Here is a 15,547-nt window from a genome sequence, read left to right as displayed (position 1 = left end):
GCTGTGTTTGCAGGAGGCGTTACTGAGGGCTGTGTTTGCAGGAGGCGTTACTGAGGGCTGTGTTTGCAGGAGGCGTTACTGAGGGCTGTGTTTGCAGGAGGTGTTACTGAGGGCTGTGTCTGCAGGAGGTGTTACTGAGGGCTGTGTTTGCAGGAGGCGTTACTGAGGGCTGTGTCTGCAGAAGGCGTTACTGAGGGCTGTGTCTGTAGGAGGCGTTACTGAGGGCTGTGTCTGCAGGAGGTGTTACTGAGGGCTGGGTTTGCAGGAGGTGTTACTGAGGGCTGTGTCTGCAGGAGGTGTTACTGAGGGCTGTGTTTGCAGGAGGTGTTACTGAGGGCTGTGTTTGCAGGTGTTGCTGAGGGCTGTGTTTGCAGGAGGTGTTACTGAGGGCTGTGTCTGCAGGAGGTGTTACTGAGGGCTGTGTCTGCAGGAGGTGTTACTGAGGGCTGTGTCTGCAGGAGGTGTTACTGAGGGCTGTGTCTGCAGGAGGTGTTACTGAGGGCTGTGTCTGCAGGAGGTGTTACTGAGGGCTGTGTTTGCAGGAGGTGTTACTGAGGGCTGTGTCTGCAGGAGGCGTTACTGAGGGCTGTGTTTGCAGGAGGCGTTACTGAGGGCTGTGTCTGCAGGAGGCGTTACTGAGGGCTGTGTCTGCAGGAGGTGTTACTGAGGGCTGTGTCTGCAGGAGGTGTTACTGAGGGCTGTGTCTGCAGGAGGTGTTACTGAGGGCTGTGTTTGCAGGAGGTGTTACTGAGGGCTGTGTCTGCAGAAGGTGTTACTGAGGGCTGTGGTTGCAGGAGGTGTTACTGAGGGCTGTGGTTGCAGGAGGCATTACTGAGGGCTGTGGTTGCAGGAGGTGTTACTGAGGGCTGTGTCTGCAGGAGGTGTTACTGAGGGCTGTGTCTGCAGGAGGTGTTACTGAGGGCTGTGTTTGCAGGAGGTGTTACTGAGGGCTGTGTCTGCAGAAGGTGTTACTGAGGGCTGTGGTTGCAGGAGGTGTTACTGAGGGCTGTGGTTGCAGGAGGCGTTACTGAGGGCTGTGGTTGCAGGAGGTGTTACTGAGGGCTGTGTTTGCAGGATGCGTTACTGAGGGCTGTGTTTGCAGGAGGCGTTACTGAGGGCTGTGTTTGCAGGAGGCGTTACTGAGGGCTGTGTTTGCAGGAGGCGTTACTGAGGGCTGTGTTTGCAGGAGGCGTTACTGAGGGCTGTGTTTGCAGGAGGCGTTACTGAGGGCTGTGTTTGTAGGAGGCGTTACTGAGGGCTGTGTCTGCAGGAGGCGTTACTGAGGGCTGTGTCTGCAGGAGGCGTTACTGAGGGCTGTGTTTGCAGGAGGCGTTACTGAGGGCTGTGTCTGCAGGAGGTGTTACTGAGGGCTGTGTCTGCAGGAGGTGTTACTGAGGGCTGTGTTTGCAGGAGGCGTTACTGAGGGCTGTGTCTGCAGGAGGTGTTACTGAGGGCTGTGTCTGCAGGAGGTGTTACTGAGGGCTGTGTTTGCAGGAGGCGTTACTGAGGGCTGTGTTTGCAGGAGGTGTTACTGAGGGCTGTGTCTGCAGGAGGTGTTACTGAGTGCTGTGTCAGGAGGTGTTACTGAGGGTTGTGTTAGCAATCTCAGAACCCCGCCATCTTAGCTAGTAAATTCCATCTCGGGCCAAAACATGAGTGTACTTGGCTCATCAGCCTGAAGCAATGCATTTCGTAATGTATCAAAATGTTCATACAAGGGAAGTGAAGGCAGCTGCTGTCAGCTCCATTTGAGCAGACAAGTTGGCGAGTGACACAGCGCTCGCCTCCCTGTCCGCTCTGAAACCACAAACTCAGACCCCCCAGCTCGCTGTGCGCCGCCTTCGTCACGTAGCTAATTATTCTTACCTGTGGTGCACCTCCAGTCACTAGAGGGCTCAGATGTGCAGTTCTGAAAGAAGCACCTGTATTTTCTTATTTCAAGACATGATACTCTGTACTGCTATAGGTTAAAGAAAGTTATCCGTTCTATGTTCTCAGAAATCTTTTACACTTGCACTTCCTGGGTAATTTTACCTCAGCAGTGCATTCTGGGTGAAAGCATGTTGCTGTTCGAAAGCACTTAACAGGAAAGATTTATTTAACCTAGTGTAGTTTCTTTTCAAAACTGGACATTTGAGAGTCTGTAGCTAATGCAAGTGCACAACGGGTAAGACGGGTTTGAGAAAGGCTATCAAATCCAGTGAGTTATTATGAAATGAAAGCCAGTACTCTGCTTGTCTCACAGTATTAGTTATCACCCTTAGAATTACTTATTTATAGTACACAAGGAACTGAGCGCCTGTTCAAATGATTTCTTCTGAAAATACATTCAAGAGTAATGTATTATATGGCTCAAGTATCACGAGAAAACGGACGATTCGGATGACCAGGTCCAATCTGTCAGTGAATTTTAAACCCTGTTTCGTACACCTCATTGTAAAAATAAGAAAGGTAGCATCATTTTATTTGTGGGACACAAATGTCCCTTGTACCTTAAAGGGTTAAAACATTCAAACACACTTGATTCACTATCTGTGTGTGCATTTGTCTGTTTGTCTGACTGAGTGGCGGTGCAGTGGTATGTTCTGTGTGGTGTTTTGACTGCAGTGACATTAATAAATGTCCTATATTTAATTATTGAGCTGTCATGAGATTTGAGGCACTCGCTCCTTTGTAGCTGTAGACTCGCTACGGACTGCTCTGAGGAAGAGGATGTGGGGACCTTTATTTTTAGTTGACATATTTGTAATCTGTTTAAAATTAATTTCTTCATTTTGGGCTCTATGTATTAAATACTGCGAATTCGTAGCCTCCGGCCTTTGTAGAATTTCTGCGTGCGATGTACTAAGCATCTATTTTTTGTGAACACCTACAGTAAAATCACCACAAGTTTACGAACAGCATAAAATACTGCTCATTATACACGAGAGAGCGGAGTTTGCATCTCATTATAAAGGAATTCGCAGCGATTTAGAACGTCCTTCCGGAAGTAAAGTAAACATTACAATTTAATTATGGGAAGCGCAAACAGACCCTGGCACAGTAAAAAGAAAAAAAAAGAAAAACCGTAGATCTAAAATAAACGGTCCACAAAAACAGAACGCATGAATAAAACAAACCTCTTTCTATATATGGAAGTTTACCATCATTTGCACGATAATTCTGCAGTCGCTTCTGTGTTTTTACTCGTCTGTACCCTGAGCTTCCCTATGCTTTTCAGTGCTTTAATTTAATTTAAGAATATCGCAAGACAAGTTTATATGTATTTTAGTTGTGCAAAGGAAGGAAGTACAGTACGTACCGTAGACTAAGCAAGTAAATACTTTTTGGCGTATTTAAATTGTCTATGCACTGCTCCAGGGGTCTTCTGGCCCTGGATGGGTTGAATGAGGAAGGCTGTTCTTTGCAGCGCAGTTAGGTTTCTCCAGACAAGCTCAAAGCAGAAAGGAGACTTTAAACTGGAATGCAAATAAAAGGAAATTGAAGCCAGGTAAAGATTTTGAGAGAATGAAGTCAGTGTTGGAGTAACTGAAGCCAGGTCCGCAGATGCCACTGAATAGAATAGGGAGGACATTTTGAAGCTGCTCTCCAAACAGACACTGTTGTTTAAACACACACTCAAATTGCTGTAATTAAAGCTTCTGGAATCCAAATGGTTTGGGTTCCACTGTTAATTTCTTTCCTCCAGTGATTACAGAGTGCCTGCCCTTGTCTCCTGGGACAGCTGCTATGTACACTGTGCTCTCCAGCCGGCCTCGTGCCTGGGCTGTGTTCATCACCGTTCATGGGATTCCTGTCCTTGGGCTCCCACTCTTTTGGTAGAAAGTGTTTGATCTCCAGGAAAACAGGAAGCGCAGCGTTTTACATTCCTGCTCTGGCTTCCTGTCACACCCTCAATGGGGAGAGATAGAGGCGCACCAGTAAACAGCCTCCCCCCAGAGAGAGGTGTGTGTGTGTGTGAGGAATGCATTATAGTATTGTGTTTATTTTGAGCCAGCTTGGATTCTTCAGTGAAACATCATTAAATCCTGTTCATTGTGCCACAGCTTGCCAGTAAAGGCAGAGGCCAGGTAGGTGTTGTTTCTGACCAGCTGAAAGACAGCCTGACTGAAGTCTAGGCTGGGTGTCGATCCTGTCTAACACCTGCCTTGTATCAGCCCTGAGTATACTGTAGACTGCATAATGTAGACTGTACACTGCACACTAGACTGCACACTGTAGACTGCACACAGCACACTGTAGACTGCACACTGTAGACCGTACACTAGACTGCACACTGCACACTGTACACTAGACTGTACACTGTAGACTGCACACAGCACACTGTACACGGTACACTAGACTGCACACTAGACTGCACACAGTACACTAGACTGCACACTGTAGACTGCACACAGCACACTGCACACTGTACACTAGACTGCACACTGCAGACTGCACGCTGTAGACTGCACACTGCACACTGTAGACTGCACACTGTATACTGCACACTATAGACTGCACACTGTACACTAGACTGCACACTGTAGACTGCAAACTGCACACTGTAAACTGCACACTGTAGACTGCACACTAGACTGCACACTGTAGACTGCACACTGTAGACTGCACACTGTAGACTAGACTGCACACTGTAGACTGCACACTGTATACTGCACATTGTAGACTGTACACTAGACTGCACACTGTAGACTGCACACTGCACATTGTAGACTGCACACTGTAGACTAGACTGCACACTGTAGACTGTGCACTAGACTGCACACTGTAGACTGTACACTAGACTGCACACTGTAGACTGTACTGTGGCTCCTGCTGCTCTTGAGTAGAGAAGAAGTTTCTTACTGTCCCTTTCTGACAGCTGAGGTGTGGCCCTCCTGTCTGGTTTTCGAAGGGTTTTGAGTTGAGATTGTTCAGACAGGAGCACGTGAACACTTACTTAACACTTGTGGTGATACGTTTCATCCGATCAACAGGGTGTTAACAGTGCAGATAAGAAAACAGAAATGACACGTATCCAGGTGATGACACCGGCGATTACTGCTGTGACGTCATCATCCACATTATGCCTCCTGAATGTCCTGTGCCTTTGGAGTGCATTCTGCTTCTTTGGAGTGCATTCGGATTCTTTGGAGTGCATTCTGATGCTTTCTGGTTCAGAGTGGGATTGTAGCTGCTTGTGTGATGAAGGTTCTCATATACAGTACTAAGCTTGTCAGTAACATGTTAGCCCCACCTGTGTGCTGTAAAGCTCAGGACACTTTGTTGCAACTGTTGCAGTAACTTATCAACATTTTACATTTTTTTCCACTAGCTGCTGAGATGGGGAGAGTGGATCTGTGTTGCATGAGCTTTGCACACGGTGGAAATCACTTCAGAATGTCCATGTGGAATTCCCACAAGAAAAAGAAACCCTGTATTTGCGAGTGTACTTCCCCCTGCACAGCTGTACATGCAGTAAGCTATCCCAGCGCGTCACTGGTGACAGGGATGTAGTGGAGGCTGTCAGACACGCATCATACTTGGTCTGTTTCCATTTCTATGAAATTCTGTCCGTCTGTATGTCGCACTTGCATTTTAAGAAGCAACTTGAGAACACAAAAGTCACATAAAACAGTCATTTGAATGAATCTGCTTCACCATAATACTGACTCCTCCTCGTTTGCATACCTCATGACATCTAGGTAACTGTCCATTACCATTTTGTTTATGTATTCTGTTCTGTCCATGCTGTTGATTTGGTTTTGGATTTGCAGCTGGCAGGAGATGCATGTTAGTGGCAGTTAGTGGCACAGCCCAGCTCCTTGTGCAATGACCCGGTCCGGTTACTGCTCTGGCTGACGAAATGCTTCCTGCTGTGCTCTGTGAAAGGGAAGCTTCAGCCCCTCGCTGTGCAGACTCACACACCCTCTCCCTGTCTCTCTGCCCTCAGGAGCTCCAGTCTGCTGGGACAGGACTGCACAGATGATCTGAATGGTCGAACCGCATCCCTGGTAAGTGAGCCTGCAGGGGTGGAAGTAAGACTCCCATTGCAGAGCAGTCTAATCCATTCCTGGTGTGACTAGGAGTTTAATAAAGCCTTGTTACTTATACACACTGTGGCTAATCAAACTTGTAGTAAAGCCTGGAATGGGTGACACTGCTATGCAATAGGAATCTGATTTCCATCCCTGAGCTGTAAGGGTGGGGGGGTTACTGAAATATTTTCCTTGGGGAAACCTTCTCAAAAGCTCCAGAGGGACCCCCAGCTGAATATCAAGCTGCGTTTCAGTTGCTTCATGTTACTGTTCTCAGGTGGGGTCTAGTTGAACCATGAACCTGCTTGCAGAGGGAGGGGGCAGTCACTGGAACAGCACAGTGCTTTACTACCCATTCTCCACACTGAGACCTGAAAGAACCTGCTTGCAGAGAGAGGGGAGGGCAGTCACTGGAACAGCACAGTGCTTTACCACCCATACTCGCTGAGACCTGAATGAACCTGCTTGCAGAGGGAGGGGAGGGCAGTCACTGGAACAGCACAGTGCTTTACAACCCATACTCGCTGAGACCTGAATGAACCTGCTTGCAGAGGGAGGGGAGGGCAGTCACTGGAACAGCACAGTGCTTTACCACCCATACTCGCTGAGACCTGAATGAACCTGCTTGCAGAGGGAGGGGAGGACAGTCACTGGAACAGCACAGTGCTTGGTAGGGTTCACAGCAGGGTTTGAGGCAGAGGAAACATAACTTCAGATGGATTTTGCTTTTCTGAGTGTGTGGTCACTCTTTATATCTGATGCGATGTGTTCAGAGTCAGGGTGTAAAACTCAAGCAGACGAGTGTTTGGCTCCTGCCGTGGTCAGTGTTGTGTTTCCTTGGGTCCTGATGAAGACATGAATCAGACACTCTTGTTCTTCGGCTTGACTTTGAGTTTCTTCTGTCTGAACAAACTGGAGAGCCAACAAGGCCTGCATGTCACAACCGTGTAAACGGCTGAATCAAGTAAACAGTGTTTGTATGTTAGGATGAAGCTAAACGTGACTGTGAGACTGCTTTAAGCGCATTGTATATGAATTAAGGCAGTACTCGTGGTCAGCATGTATTAGGTTCCGCCCCAGTCTCTCTCTCTCTCTCTCTTTTTCTTTCTTTCTTTCCGTGTCTATCTTGCTAGTCTCTTCTTGTTTAGCAGCTCAGAAGTAGGTCAGGGATCTTTTCTGGGATTCCTGTGTTGTGTATGATTACCAGTGCCTCGGTACACCCCAGTGAGGGGAGGGGGTGCTCGGCACCAGTGGTTTTCACTGGAGAGCAATCTGACCTCTCTGGCCTTTGGCTGCTCCACTACATTAGGACAACAAAATACTACCGACCATACGCAGGGTACTGTAATCAACCTGTTCACATTGAGGCTCCAGTGTAGCTATGATCAATCTGTTCACATTGAGGCTCCAGTGTAGCTATGATCAATCTGTTCACATTGAGGCTCCAGTGTAGCGATAATCAATCTGTTCACATTGAGCCAGGCTTCCTCAGCTGCACTAGACCACACTGCCTCCCTCCCTCCCAGTCCCTCCACTCTAACCAATAGTCTACACTCTCCCCCTATCCCCAGCCCCTCAGATGTAAACCATTACTCTACCCTGGGCAGGGCTGGGACAGTGAGAAAGCTAAGTCATGCGATTTCCAAGGGGAAATGTAATTTATTTATTTATTTATTTATTCTGAGGAGGGTGGGACTCGGAGAAGTGACTTCACCATTCCCAGGGGCTCTGCCTGCCAGTGAGTCAGTGGCTGGGCTTAGATCTTAAATCTAGCCCCCTGCTTGGGTGGGGCCTGGAATTCTAAAGGTATTGAGTCACTGTGTCGCAGTAGAGATTTTAGCTTTTGAAATACAGTGACAGATTTGCACTGGAACTATAATCTGTCTTGCATTGCTACTGAACTCTCCTCTTTACACTGTTTCAGTTTGCAAATATCGTTAATCATCAGAATTAATTAAAAACAAAAAGAAACCGAAAAATAACCTAAATGTCACTTAATGAATAATTAATTTTTTCAATATATTATTTTATGAAACATAATCTATCAGGGACGCAGAGTGACAATATGCATTTCCTGTTGAGCAGTATCAGTGTAAAGCAAAGAGCTTGTTGCATCCCTGTTTCATTGCCCTTGTGTTTAGTTTGAGTCTCAGAAAGACCACTGTGTGTCTGCAGCAGAAACATACACCAGCTGGAAAGCCAGCAGGGGCTGTACAGATGGCTGGACTATAGAATCATTTAATAAGCCATGGCATCACATTATTTTTTTATTCAGCTGAGCTTGACTGTGGGGCAGGTAAAGATGTGATCACACACTGCATCACAGAGCTCTACTGAAAGCTTCTTCCCTCGAGCCCTCTCTGTTATTACATGGGAATCAGTTGTTTCATGAACTATCTCACACATCCGCAGCTTATTTGAAGCACAGAAAAAAACAACCCAAAACAAACATGTGAATGTTTCTCTTTTAAACACTGAAGGAACACAGGACCCCCCCCCCTCGGTTCATGATGCTGTTTAGCGTATTTTGTACCCTACACATACATTGCTTAATTAGCCATGTGAACCTGTCCAATGCATTTGTTACCATGTTGTTTCCCAGGCAGCGCCGTCACGGGTCCACATGTAGTTTTACCTCTGAATGCTGTGTGAGGTGTATGGGCTGCCTCTCTGTACTCGTACAGTGTGTAGTTTTGCCTCTGAATGCTGTGTGTGGTGTATGGGCTGTCTCTCTGTATTCGTACAGTGTGTAGTTTTACCTCTGAAAGCTGTGTGAGGTGTATGGGCTGCCTCTCTGTACTCGTACAGTGTGTAGTTTTGCCTCTGAATGCTGTGTGTGGTGTATGGGCTGTCTCTCTGTACTCGTACAGTGTGTAGTTTTGCCTCTGAATGCTGTGTGTGGTGTATGGGCTGTCTCTCTGTATTCGTACAGTGTGTAGTTTTGCCTCTGAATGCTGTGTGTGGTGTATGGGCTGCCTCTCTGTACTCGTACAGTGTGTAGTTTTGCCTCTGAATGCTGTGTGTGGTGTATGGGCTGTCTCTCTGTATTCGTACAGTGTGTAGTTTTGCCTCTGAATGCTGTGTGTGGTGTATGGGCTGCCTCTCTGTACTCGTACAGTGTGTAGTTTTGCCTCTGAATGCTGTGTGTGGTGTATGGGCTGTCTCTCTGTATTCGTACAGTGTGTAGTTTTGCCTCTGAATGCTGTGTGAGGTGTATGGGCTGCCTCTCTGTACTCGTACAGTGTGTAGTTTTGCCTCTGAATGCTGTGTGTGGTGTATGGGCTGCCTCTCTGTACTCGTACAGTGTGTAGTTTTGCCTCTGAATGCTGTGTGTGGTGTATGGGCTGTCTCTCTGTACTCGTACAGTGTGTAGTTTTGCCTCTGAATGCTGTGTGAGGTGTATGGGCTGCCTCTCTGTACTCGTACAGTGTGTAGTTTTGCCTCTGAATGCTGTGTGTGGTGTATGGGCTGCCTCTCTGTACTCGTACAGTGTGTAGTTTTGCCTCTGAATGCTGTGTGAGGTGTATGGGCTGTCTCTCTGTACTCGTACAGTGTGTAGTTTTGCCTCTGAATGCTGTGTGTGGTGTATGGGCTGCCTCTCTGTAGTCGTACAGTGTGTAGTTTTACCTCTGAATGCTGTGTGTGGTGTATGGGCTGCCTCTCTGTACTCGTACAGTGTGTAGTTTTGCCTATGAATGCTGTGTGTGGTGTATGGGCTGCCTCTCTGTACTCGTACAGTGTGTAGTTTTGCCTCTGAATGCTGTGTGTGGTGTATGGGCTGTCTCTCTGTATTCGTACAGTGTGTAGTTTTGCCTCTGAATGCTGTGTGTGGTGTATGGGCTGCCTCTCTGTACTCGTACAGTGTGTAGTTTTGCCTCTGAATGCTGTGTGAGGTGTATGGGCTGCCTCTCTGTACTCGTACAGTGTGTAGTTTTGCCTCTGAATGCTGTGTGTGGTGTATGGGCTGTCTCTCTGTATTCATACAGTGTGTAGTTTTACCTCTGAATGCTGTGTGAGGTGTATGGGCTGCCTCTCTGTACTCGTACAGTGTGTAGTTTTGCCTCTGAATGCTGTGTGTGGTGTATGGGCTGCCTCTCTGTACTCGTACAGTGTGTAGTTTTGCCTCTGAATGCTGTGTGTGGTGTATGGGCTGCCTCTCTGTACTCGTACAGTGTGTAGTTTTGCCTCTGAATGCTGTGTGTGGTGTATGGGCTGTCTCTCTGTACTCGTACAGTGTGTAGTTTTGCCTCTGAATGCTGTGTGTGGTGTATGGGCTGTCTCTCTGTACTCGTACAGTGTGTAGTTTTGCCTCTGAATGCTGTGTGTGGTGTATGGGCTGCCTCTCTGTACTCGTACAGTGTGTAGTTTTGCCTCTGAATGCTGTGTGAGGTGTATGGGCTGTCTCTCTGTATTCGTACAGTGTGTAGTTTTGCCTCTGAATGCTGTGTGAGGTGTATGGGCTGCCTCTCTGTACTCGTACAGTGTGTAGTTTTACCTCTGAATGCTGTGTGTGGTGTATGGGCTGCCTCTCTGTACTCGTACAGTGTGTAGTTTTGCCTCTGAATGCTGTGTGCGGTGTATGGGCTGTCTCTCTGTATTCGTACAGTGTGTAGTTTTGCCTCTGAATGCTGTGTGAGGTGTATGGGCTGTCTCTCTGTATTCGTACAGTGTGTAGTTTTGCCTCTGAATGCTGTGTGAGGTGTATGGGCTGTCTCTCTGTATTCGTACAGTGTGTAGTTTTACCTCTGAATGCTGTGTGTGGTGTATGGGCTGCCTCTCTGTACTCGTACAGTGTGTAGTTTTGCCTCGGAATGCTGTGTGTGGTGTATGGGCTGCCTCTCTGTACTCGTACAGTGTGTAGTTTTGCCTCTGAATGCTGTGTGTGGTGTATGGGCTGCCTCTCTGTACTCGTACAGTGTGTAGTTTTGCCTCTGAATGCTGTGTGTGGTGTATGGGCTGCCTCTCTGTACTCGTACAGTGTGTAGTTTTGCCTCTGAATGCTGTGTGTGGTGTATGGGCTGCCTCTCTGTACTCGTACAGTGTGTAGTTTTGCCTCTGAATGCTGTGTGAGGTGTATGGGCTGTCTCTCTGTACTCGTACAGTGTGTAGTTTTGCCTCTGAATGCTGTGTGTGGTGTATGGGCTGTCTCTCTGTACTCGTACAGTGTGTAGTTTTGCCTCTGAATGCTGTGTGTGGTGTATGGGCTGTCTCTCTGTACTCGTACAGTGTGTAGTTTTGCCTCTGAATGCTGTGTGTGGTGTATGGGCTGCCTCTCTGTACTCGTACAGTGTGTAGTTTTGCCTCTGAATGCTGTGTGAGGTGTATGGGCTGCCTCTCTGTACTCGTACAGTGTGTAGTTTTACCTCTGAATGCTGTGTGTGGTGTATGGGCTGCCTCTCTGTACTCGTACAGTGTGTAGTTTTGCCTCTGAATGCTGTGTGAGGTGTATGGGCTGCCTCTCTGTACTCGTACAGTGTGTAGTTTTGCCTCTGAATGCTGTGTGAGGTGTATGGGCTGCCTCTCTGTACTCGTACAGTGTGTAGTTTTGCCTCTGAATGCTGTGTGTGGTGTATGGGCTGCCTCTCTGTACTCGTACAGTGTGTAGTTTTGCCTCTGAATGCTGTGTGTGGTGTATGGGCTGCCTCTCTGTATTCGTACAGTGTGTAGTTTTGCCTCTGAATGCTGTGTGTGGTGTATGGGCTGCCTCTCTGTACTCGTACAGTGTGTAGTTTTGCCTCTGAATGCTGTGTGTGGTGTATGGGCTGCCTCTCTGTACTCGTACAGTGTGTAGTTTTGTCTCTGAATGCTGTGTGTGGTGTATGGGCTGTCTCTCTGTACTCGTACAGTGTGTAGTTTTGCCTCTGAATGCTGTGTGTGGTGTATGGGCTGCCTCTCTGTACTCGTACAGTGTGTAGTTTTGCCTCTGAATGCTGTGTGTGGTGTATGGGCTGCCTCTCTGTACTCGTACAGTGTGTAGTTTTACCTCTGAATGCTGTGTGTGGTGTATGGGCTGCCTCTCTGTACTCGTACAGTGTGTAGTTTTGCCTCTGAATGCTGTGTGTGGTGTATGGGCTGCCTCTCTGTACTCGTACAGTGTGTAGTTTTGCCTCTGAATGCTGTGTGTGGTGTATGGGCTGTCTCTCTGTATTCGTACAGTGTGTAGTTTTGCCTCTGAATGCTGTGTGTGGTGTATGGGCTGCCTCTCTGTACTCGTACAGTGTGTAGTTTTGCCTCTGAATGCTGTGTGTGGTGTATGGGCTGTCTCTCTGTATTCGTACAGTGTGTAGTTTTGCCTCTGAATGCTGTGTGTGGTGTATGGGCTGTCTCTCTGTACTCGTACAGTGTGTAGTTTTGCCTCTGAATGCTGTGTGTGGTGTATGGGCTGCCTCTCTGTACTCGTACAGTGTGTAGTTTTGCCTCTGAATGCTGTGTGTGGTGTATGGGCTGTCTCTCTGTAGTCGTACAGTGTGTAGTTTTGCCTCTGAATGCTGTGTGTGGTGTATGGGCTGTCTCTCTGTATTCGTACAGTGTGTAGTTTTACCTCTGAATGCTGTGTGTGGTGTATGGGCTGTCTCTCTGTATTCGTACAGTGTGTAGTTTTGCCTCTGAATGCTGTGTGAGGTGTATGGGCTGCCTCTCTGTACTCGTACAGTGTGTAGTTTTGCCTCTGAATGCTGTGTGTGGTGTATGGGCTGCCTCTCTGTACTCGTACAGTGTGTAGTTTTGCCTCTGAATGCTGTGTGTGGTGTATGGGCTGTCTCTCTGTATTCGTACAGTGTGTAGTTTTACCTCTGAATGCTGTGTGTGGTGTATGGGCTGTCTCTCTGTATTCGTACAGTGTGTAGTTTTGCCTCTGAATGCTGTGTGAGGTGTATGGGCTGCCTCTCTGTACTCGTACAGTGTGTAGTTTTGCCTCTGAATGCTGTGTGTGGTGTATGGGCTGCCTCTCTGTACTCGTACAGTGTGTAGTTTTGCCTCTGAATGCTGTGTGTGGTGTATGGGCTGCCTCTCTGTACTCGTACAGTGTGTAGTTTTGCCTCTGAATGCTGTGTGAGGTGTATGGGCTGCCTCTCTGTACTCGTACAGTGTGTAGTTTTGCCTCTGAATGCTGTGTGTGGTGTATGGGCTGTCTCTCTGTACTCGTACAGTGTGTAGTTTTGCCTCTGAATGCTGTGTGTGGTGTATGGGCTGTCTCTCTGTACTCGTACAGTGTGTAGTTTTGCCTCTGAATGCTGTGTGAGGTGTATGGGCTGTCTCTCTGTATTCGTACAGTGTGTAGTTTTGCCTCTGAATGCTGTGTGAGGTGTATGGGCTGTCTCTCTGTATTCGTACAGTGTGTAGTTTTGCCTCTGAATGCTGTGTGAGGTGTATGGGCTGTCTCTCTGTATTCGTACAGTGTGTAGTTTTGCCTCTGAATGCTGTGTGAGGTGTATGGGCTGTCTCTCTGTACTCGTACAGTGTGTAGTTTTGCCTCTGAATGCTGTGTGAGGTGTATGGGCTGCCTCTCTGTACTCGTACAGTGTGTAGTTTTGCCTCTGAATGCTGTGTGTGGTGTATGGGCTGTCTCTCTGTACTCGTACAGTGTGTAGTTTTGCCTCTGAATGCTGTGTGTGGTGTATGGGCTGTCTCTCTGTACTCGTACAGTGTGTAGTTTTACCTCTGAATGCTGTGTGTGGTGTATGGGCTGTCTCTCTGTATTCGTACAGTGTGTAGTTTTGCCTCTGAATGCTGTGTGTGGTGTATGGGCTGTCTCTCTGTATTCGTACAGTGTGTAGTTTTGCCTCTGAATGCTGTGTGTGGTGTATGGGCTGTCTCTCTGTACTCGTACAGTGTGTAGTTTTGCCTCTGAATGCTGTGTGTGGTGTATGGGCTGTCTCTCTGTATTCGTACAGTGTGTAGTTTTACCTCTGAATGCTGTGTGTGGTGTATGGGCTGTCTCTCTGTATTCGTACAGTGTGTAGTTTTGCCTCTGAATGCTGTGTGTGGTGTATGGGCTGTCTCTCTGTATTCGTACAGTGTGTAGTTTTACCTCTGAATGCTGTGTGTGGTGTATGGGCTGTCTCTCTGTATTCGTACAGTGTGTAGTTTTACCTCTGAATGCTGTGTGCGGTGTATGGGCTGTCTCTCTGTATTCGTACAGTGTGTAGTTTTACCTCTGAATGCTGTGTGTGGTGTATGGGCTGTCTCTCTGTATTCGTACAGTGTGTAGTTTTGCCTCTGAATGCTGTGTGTGGTGTATGGGCTGCCTCTCTGTACTCGTACAGTGTGTAGTTTTGCCTCTGAATGCTGTGTGTGGTGTATGGGCTGTCTCTCTGTATTCGTACAGTGTGTAGTTTTGCCTCTGAATGCTGTGTGAGGTGTATGGGCTGTCTCTCTGTATTCGTACAGTGTGTAGTTTTGCCTCTGAATGCTGTGTGAGGTGTATGGGCTGCCTCTCTGTATTCGTACAGTGTGTAGTTTTGCCTCTGAATGCTGTGTGTGGTGTATGGGCTGCCTCTCTGTACTCGTACAGCGTGTAGTTTTGCCTCTGAATGCTGTGTGTGGTGTATGGGCTGCCTCTCTGTACTCGTACAGTGTGTAGTTTTGCCTCTGAATGCTGTGTGTGGTGTATGGGCTGCCTCTCTGTATTCGTAGCATTCACATTATGAGTCTGTGTTTCACAGCTGCCCTGGGAGTTCAGAACAATGGCTGGCGAGCGCACACGCTGGTGTTTCCAAGATAGGGATTGTCTCAAAGAGTTGATAGAAATATTGCAGAAGGGAGTGGACGCAGAATTCATGACTAAGGATCCGCTTTATTGTAAAAATCCCAGTCCTGGCAGGGCTGCGGGAGTGCAGCATTCACAGAACTGATATTTTCTATTTACTGCTTAGCACCTCGAGCTTTTAAACATCTAAAACCTGAACAGACCTGCTAAGAAATAAATAATAATACTAACTTGTCAGGTTACATACAGTATCTATCTGTCTCTATCTATCTGTTTGTCTATCTGCTGTAGGTCTGTCTGGTGCCTGTCTGTCTGTCTGTCTCTATTTCTCTATCAATCTGTCTATCTGCTGTATCTGTCTGTCTGTCTCTATTTATCTGTCTGCCTGTCTGTCTGTCTCTCTCTCTTTCAATCCGTCTATCTGCTGTATCTGTCGGTCTCTATTTATTTATTTATCTATCTGTCTGTCTGTCTGCCTGCCTGCCTGTCTGTCTGTCTGTCTCTATTTCTCTTTCAATCAGTCTATCTGTCTGTCTGTCTCTATTGTCTGCCTGCCTGTCTGTCTGTCTGTCTCTCTTTCTCTTTCAATCTGTCTATCTGCTGTATCTGTCGGTCTCTATTTATTTATTTATCTATCTGTCTGTCTGTCTGCCTGCCTGTCTGTCTGTCTCTATTTCTCTTTCAATCAGTCTATCTGTCTGTCTGTCTCTATTGTCTGCCTGCCTGTCTGTCTGTCTGTCTCTCTTTCTCTTTCAATCTGTCTATCTGCTGTATCTGTCGGTCTCTTTATTTATTTATCTATCTGTCTGTCTGTCTGCCTGCC

At 47.4% G+C, this 15,547-nt stretch overlaps 1 protein-coding gene across 2 annotated transcripts in view; it reads left to right on the top strand.

Moving 5' to 3' along the window:
- The window catches only part of LOC117413822 (proto-oncogene tyrosine-protein kinase Yrk), a 66,431-nt gene that overhangs the window by 23,916 nt on the left and 26,968 nt on the right, over window positions 1–15,547 (top strand). For both annotated transcript variants that reach the window (XM_034906476.2, XM_034906474.2), the window contains exon 2: window positions 5,933–5,993. The gene's annotated coding sequence lies outside the window, so the exon portion shown is untranslated. The remainder of the gene's footprint in view (window positions 1–5,932; window positions 5,994–15,547) is intronic.

Source organism: Acipenser ruthenus, chromosome 25 (assembly GCF_902713425.1).
Source record: "Acipenser ruthenus chromosome 25, fAciRut3.2 maternal haplotype, whole genome shotgun sequence".
NCBI lineage: Eukaryota > Metazoa > Chordata > Actinopteri > Acipenseriformes > Acipenseridae > Acipenser > Acipenser ruthenus.
Note: the sequence above shows the minus strand (reverse complement) of the source record. Positions and strands in the feature narration are given on the sequence as shown.